This window comes from Nelumbo nucifera, chromosome 6 (assembly GCF_055504915.1).
Source record: "Nelumbo nucifera cultivar China Antique chromosome 6, China Antique-T2T, whole genome shotgun sequence".
NCBI lineage: Eukaryota > Viridiplantae > Streptophyta > Magnoliopsida > Proteales > Nelumbonaceae > Nelumbo > Nelumbo nucifera.
Window position 1 is genome coordinate 26,410,282 of NC_142654.1, and position 7,212 is coordinate 26,417,493.

The 7,212-nt window shown below is 39.4% G+C and overlaps 1 long non-coding RNA gene across 1 annotated transcript; it reads right to left on the reverse strand.

The window, feature by feature from the left end:
• Positions 1 to 3,566: 3,566 nt before the first annotated feature.
• Positions 3,567 to 6,758, reverse strand: LOC104598610 (uncharacterized). Its single transcript, XR_735404.3, has 3 exons — positions 6,383 to 6,758; positions 4,074 to 6,282; positions 3,567 to 3,969 (listed from the first exon to the last, which is right to left on the reverse strand). It is a non-coding gene; the product is annotated as an uncharacterized LOC104598610 (long non-coding RNA).
• Positions 6,759 to 7,212: the final 454 nt, after the last annotated feature.

A 7,212-nucleotide genomic window follows, 5' to 3' on the forward strand; every position in this document is an offset into this window, starting at 1 on the left:
CAACCTCCATGGAGAATCCCAACTATGGAAGAATGACAATTGAACTAGGTAGAACAAACAGTTGACAGACTAAGCAATGATGTTTTAGGTAAACTGAGATGTGCTAAGGCATGGAAATGCAGGAGAGTCATAGCTGCTGAGAGGAATCATGGGGGTTGGTTCTCCATTCTCCAGCATCAACAGCAACCATGATCATGTTGAGGTTTACTACAAATTCCCCACCCCTTGGGCCTTTTGTGCATCTCCTCCCTTTAGTGTCCTCAATTGATAGTGTAATAGATCACTTAAGCAGAAAGTTTGGATTCAATGAAGATGATGAGATGCATGCTGTTCCTTGGAACCGATCGTGAGAGATGGTTTTCGGACAGAAGATAATAACGGTGGTTAATGTAACCACACAGCACAGAGTGGGGTGGGGAGACATCAAATTAAGAAGGTATTGTTTTTGTTTTAGAAAACAAAACCATTCAGAATGGCCAACAGTCGAAAACCCTATGTGGGACACCTCAATTTTTTTTTCTAACCTTTAAATTGATGTGGCGGAATTTGGAGTGAGATTAAGGGGAAGAGGGGGTGGATGAATAGCGTGGACTGATCACTTAAATGACCGCACCATGGATACATCCAAATAATGTCGCAATTTCTCATCCATATATGGTAGATCAATTCACACCACTAAAGTTTCACAATAAATGACTAAGATTTTTCTTATTGACAAGGCATCTGCACCATCCATACCATTAGTCTCAAACCCTCACCAAAGTGTTGTATGGTTCAAAATAGTGTTGGGGCCTAGTGGATCAATTCAAATCACTCAATTTCTCATCCATTCTATTGAATGAGTCTGAATCTGCCAACAATAATACATTACTGGTCAAGTTCACCCAACCACACTTGGGAACATCGGTTGTACTTTATATTCCAATATTTTTGGCCAATGTGTTGTGATCATCAAATTCGAAACACAGTTTAAACATGTAATATAACGTATACAGCCTCGTGATTCATGAATTTGCCCAGTCAACCAATTCTACCTGGTACCTGAGCTTCACTAGGACTCACAAGGAAGCAGAGTAGCCTCTACCAACTGCCAATCGGGAAACACAGTATTGCAGACATGAGGCAGCAGTATGTCCATGACTTCATCCAATCACATGCGAAGGTGGTCGAAGACTCGAAGCCCATTAATTTTCAAAAAAAAAAAACGGAATAAAATTAAATTCTTGAACCTCTTGATTTGACAATGAACAGGTGAGGAGATAATCTCAGGCAAAAGACGTGGATCAATGAGAAGGTCAAATAAGAAAGTTGAAGTGCCTGGTTGAGATCTGGATTTAATGATCAACCAATATCTATATCCAATGTATGTGAGCGTGACCAACAATGTGTTGTGTTAAGCAGATCCTAACTTCAAATAAGATACTTATGTCAATCGAATTCTGTTCCTTGCAGAGCGCTCCTTACACCAATCTTACAGCCACATCCCATCATGTACTAGGAATATCTAACCCATAAACAATAAATACAAGTACAAGAGATGTTCCCGATGTACCGGTAGCCCCACATCATGGTTTTTAAAACTAAACCGGTGATCGAACTGGTCAAAGGTCCGGTTACCAGTTTGAACGGTCGGCCTATTTTGACAAAAAAAATTAAAAAACGGTCAAAACCATTCGAATGGTTCAAACGGTTAACCAACCGAGCTCAGCAGTTTGCTGACCAAAATCAACGGTTTTTGGGAAAAAAGTGGTTTGGGGGGAAAATGGAAGGTGACCAGTTCCCAGTTTTTTTCCGGTCCAGTTTTGAAAACCATGCCCCACATGGCACATTAGAACGCCAGAAGAAGTGTTTGGTGAAATTCCGGACCGGTTCGGTTTGGAAGGCCCAGAACGAAGAAGACAGGTAAAAATCCAAAAAAAAAAACGATCACCACAGCTGAATCAACACACCTCGGCTCTAACATATAAACCCTTCCAAACGGGCTCTTAAAAGCTTACCAAGTTCAGCCCCCCATCCAATACACTGAACAGAATTATTAATTCAATGGTCAGCTCAACCAATTGAACATTTCACAACGGATTTGATTCGTTTTAATTTTTAACATACATAGAGTTCTCCACTAGTGAGATTTTGTTAAATATTAGCACCCGGCTTACTTATTCCCAGTTTGCCATTGAGTTCGTATTCCACCCCTTCGTTAATTGGCCGCAGTTCTTGCCATCATGAACAAAGGTTCCTCTGATTTACATTTTTGAAGAATAAACTAATATTGGGTTTATGTCTACAAATCATACCTAAATTGACAACCAATCAACCAATATCCAATGTTCAAAGTATCAGTATTATGTATTGCATCAAAACACTTAAAATACGGATAACTATGGGACACATTAAAATGTTGTTCAATAAAAGAACTTGATACATTACTGACAGATCCATCTCATAATTCTTCCGCACCATGAAAATCATAAAATAAATTATTCTTAATTTTCAATCATCAAAAATTAAGAAAAAAAAAGAACACTTTTTGCATAAATTATTGTTGGATCAATGAGTTTAAAAGGTCATTGACAGATCCATTTATAATCCTTTGTTCCAATGAAAATCATTTAAAACATATGAAAAAATGTTTATAATTTTCTATAGTTTGTTTGTACAGTCTTTCGAAATTGTCAAAAACAAATTAAGAATCATATTTTTTTGACCTAGGCGGCATTCATAGAGCTATAACGCCATGGCCGCTGCCATAGCCCCATGCATGGGTAACCGTTTGATGCATCCACACCTTTAGATAAGGACACAATGTGCCCTATATTGGGTATTGGGTGTACGTATTGATATTTTAAATCTTACCATATCATCAAACGGGAATTGCGCTTTCCTCCATAAATGAAACTACCAAGAAGCCATTTCTAAACAAGCGCAAGAAGCTGGTCAGAGAAACTTTTTTGGGCATTTGGTGTGCAAACTTATTCAACCAACTTTTCTTTATAATACCTACCTTTTTGGCTTCTACAAAATAGGCTTCTGCTTTTTTGGACCAAATAAGCCCATCTGTGGTTTTAACGATTATTACCAATAATATATTTTTGGGTGCTTTCTATGACATCCGTAAAGTTTGGTTCACTAGTCAGTCATGTTGACAAAACTGGATCAGATGTTCCATGCTCCCATTGAAGTCTAAATAAGATCAGCAAAAGAACCAATCTGTAAGCTGTCGACCCAAAACGTGGGTCATGGACTTCATGGTCCCCGCCCATCAACACCCCTAGCCCGTTGTCACACCGCCTGGGCGCCTGTATAATTTGAAGTTCAAGTGATATAACATAGACAAGCACATCCTTTAATCGGTATCAAATTCTTATGGGGTTAAAGTTGGGGGAAAGTTATTAACACAAACTTTGTGATATTACTGAAGGGAATCAAGGGACTTTCTCTCCACCTTATGTTTCTCTCTTATCTTCTGACAAACCAAACAGAGCAGAGGTTATACATATCACTATCAACTAAAATAGGTTATACAATACAATTGTTTAAGGGTGAGAGATCGTAGCACCCCCACTATATGATGCAAGAAAAATTAGGAACTATTCCAATAACTTGTTTGTGAGTTGTGACAGAAGCAAACAGAAACAGACAAGAGCAACACAAGATTTTTGCAAACAAACTTCTGAAGACCCAAGAAACACAACATTGCAGACTAGACTGCAGCGAAAATATCAACCATACAAAGTAACAAACTACATCAACCCTAATACAACAATAACTAGATATTATGTTATTAACTCCACAATCAGCTCAAGGAGTCCTCAACTCCAAGATCACTTCATGGGAATTTCCACCTAAAACATGAAAGGAAATGGCTAGGCCCAAGTAACTCACAAGTCTTTCTTACAAACTCATTTAGCTCTCCAATCACAAGCCTTCCAGAACAAAGATTGGCAGCTCATTTAGTTCCATGGATCAGCACTGTTTCAAATATGATAAACAAAAATACATCAACAATTAGATTGCAATTTCAAAAGTAGCAACTAAATTAAAAGTGTAAACTGGAAAATGAAATAGAGGTATACCTTATATATAGCATTGAACCCAGTAATCTCCAGAGATTGATATGCCACCTTCCAAGTATTAAAAGACAAATGGTGACACCAGCTAACAGAAGCAGACAACTAGCAGGGATTACAACAGGACAATAAGACGAAACACAGGGAGCCTAGACACTTTAATGCAAAAGATGAGGATAAACCAAGTAATAGAGTATAGTCTTCCAATTCCCCTTCCCACCTTTCCCTTAAAAAACCTGAAAAAGGGGGGTGTAGAGGAAGCCAAGACCATTTTGAAGAATTCAGAAAGGAATAAGAGTTTAGAAGGAAAAGGAAAAGGTAAAGATACAGATGACAACACATGAAGAACAACTAAGCAGCCAATTGACGTAATGTCAGAGACCAGATACTAACAAGTGCAAGCCTACCACCTAACCAGCCAATTCAGGCATAGTTGGACCAAGTAGAAGGAAAAAGATTAAACAGAAGGCAATGCAAATCTACCATCTAATCAGCCAACTCGGGCTAACTATAGAAACATCTACCATGTAAGCTTTGGATTAAGTAGAATTCAAATAGTACAGGATTAAGAACCTAAAGGGGATAAAGATGCTATAGAGACCAAACCATGATACAGAACCTGAATGATGATTAACCTAACCAGATGAAAGACCTAAACTGGTTAGTTATTTACACACTACATAGAATTAGATATGCCTAACCTACTCAAGAAAGAAACTTTTATCCACGATTATGATAGAAAGTGTGCTTCTCCATAACCATATCATAACTTTTGACCGCTGAAAGACAGTTTCCATCATTACCCATTGATAAGAGAACGCCAAGAACACTGCAGAGACAGGCAGATGTGCAAGTGAGCAGATCAAATATCAATTTTTTTCAGCATCAGTCCCCTTCTCCTTCCCGAAAACCCATGCTATCCGTTTTTTTCAGCACACAGCACTAGTTCTCTTCTCCTTCCCGAAAGCCGTCCATCAGAAAACCCATGTTATCCATTTCTTACCATCTATACTTGCAGTATAGTCAGAATATTGCTGTATGTCGCTGTTCTTGTACCACCAACAAAGAAACAAAGAAAGCTGTAATGATGCAAAGGCTAAACCTACAGACCATATTATTCACTACTTATATACAAGCTACCGGTAACCCATGTTGCACATGGAAATTATTCACAGGATTCAGGACCCTCCACATTCTCATTCATCATCAATATCCAGATGGAGAATACGGCGCAGGTTCTTAGTTGCAGAGTCAATGTTGAGAAAGAAATCCCTTGGAGTTGGATTAGTTGCAGAGTCAGTGGTGAGAAAGAAGTCCCTTTTAGAGGGACACAGTTCCCTTGTGGGTGAAGGCGGAGCAGATTTAGCAATAGGGTGCATTGTAATCACCGCAGAGGTTGATGTAGGCAGATCAAGAGACACACTTCGCTTCTGACGAAGGCTAAATTTGGGGATGGGCAAAGAACTCGGGGGAGGTGAGTTCGAATATGCAGGTCCAGCCCAGAGCTCAGAGCAAGAAAGGTCATCGTTGTAAGACCAGCCCTTGTTGGAAACATTGAGATTTATAGGAATTGCGCTGCTTTTTCCAGTATTCTTCAATGGCTTCTCATCTTCAAATTGAGGACTCAAAGATTGTGGCGTTCGCGGGGAAGAACAAGTCCTTCTAATTGCAGAAGGACTATTAAAAAACTTTGAAGGAGTCGGAAGAATACCTGCTCCAGATTGAAAGGTTCTGCAATTGATCTCCCTGAAGCCTCTGGAAGGGGAAGAAAATGTATCGGAAACAGTAGAGTTGCTTCTGCTGTAATATTGATTCCGATGCTGAGAGACAATAACAAGAGTCTCCATTTGCAAGTATAAGAAATCACAGCGGACTAGTTTAGGTTCTCTTTTACGATCTGCGTGACCTTCCCTGTACTAAAAACCTCTAATAGCTCTGTGACCAATCTTGCCTGCTACAGCATAGATAGGTTAAAGCGAGGTCTTCGAACCCCGAAGATCGGTCAAAACCACGAAAGTTTGTCCTATTTTCAGTTCAAATCGCAGGAAAGCTCCTGCACACAAGAGATACTATTTATCCACAACTGTCACAGCTGGAGCAGATCTTGACCCCAGATTCAAACTACAGGTCTACAGCCCTCAAGCAGAAGAACCGAAACTAGATCTTCACCTATAGTACTTGAAAGCACAGATCGAGAACAAAACCTCATCAAAATCTGCAACATAAGGAAAAGCACCACTTGAATCGATACCGAAAGAAACCAAAAGACAACATCATCGGCAAAGAAGGGGGAAATGCTTGGAAAAAGCACTTACATGTGAAGAACCAGAAACCCCAGTAGATGATAGCCAAAGCAGATGAAACCTTCATAACTTTAACAGAACTATGGACTAGAAAACACCGAAACAAAGATCAGAAGGCTGGAAAATGGAATAAAATCTAGATATGGAAGTTTAGGCAACGACTTGTCGATCTATAAGCGCGATCTCTCTACTCTCAGCTCCGGTTTTCTCTCAGAAATCAGAATGCCCTGAGAGCTCCGCCTCCGAGCTTGGAACAGGAATGGCGGATCTGAAATGACTCATTAGTCATATTTAAAGATCAGAGGTTCGAATCGAAGGGTGTGCGTGCGCCCTGTGAGTGGAAAATAAATAGGCCTGCAGTCTTCCAAAAATGTCTCTCGTCTTTCAATAGATTGACGAAGATAGTATCACCTTTGAGGCTTTTTTGACAAGGAGGGAGGAACTTTGGCTTTCTGACCACCGAGATAAGGTACACTCCGGATTCAGTGCGTTTGGACTCGAAGGGATTTTCTCTTCGAGCCCATTAAAATTTTGACACGTCGTTCGGTGCTCTATTAATACTTACAACCGGCTGAAATTTTATGCTTAACAAAAATAATTTCAAATGAAAATTGATAATTAACTTTTTAAAACTATTACGATATAAATTTCTAAAACCCTCACGTTGTCAGACTCTAACCTTTTTCACCCAATTGCACTATTAACAGCAACACGACAATAGAATGGCAACGGCCAATACGGCGATTATGGATTTTAACGGTAGCAGCAACGGTGTTAGTGAAAAGTTTCAAATATCAAGAATATTCAAAGGAAAGCTGATATCTACGTATGTCTAAGGTTTT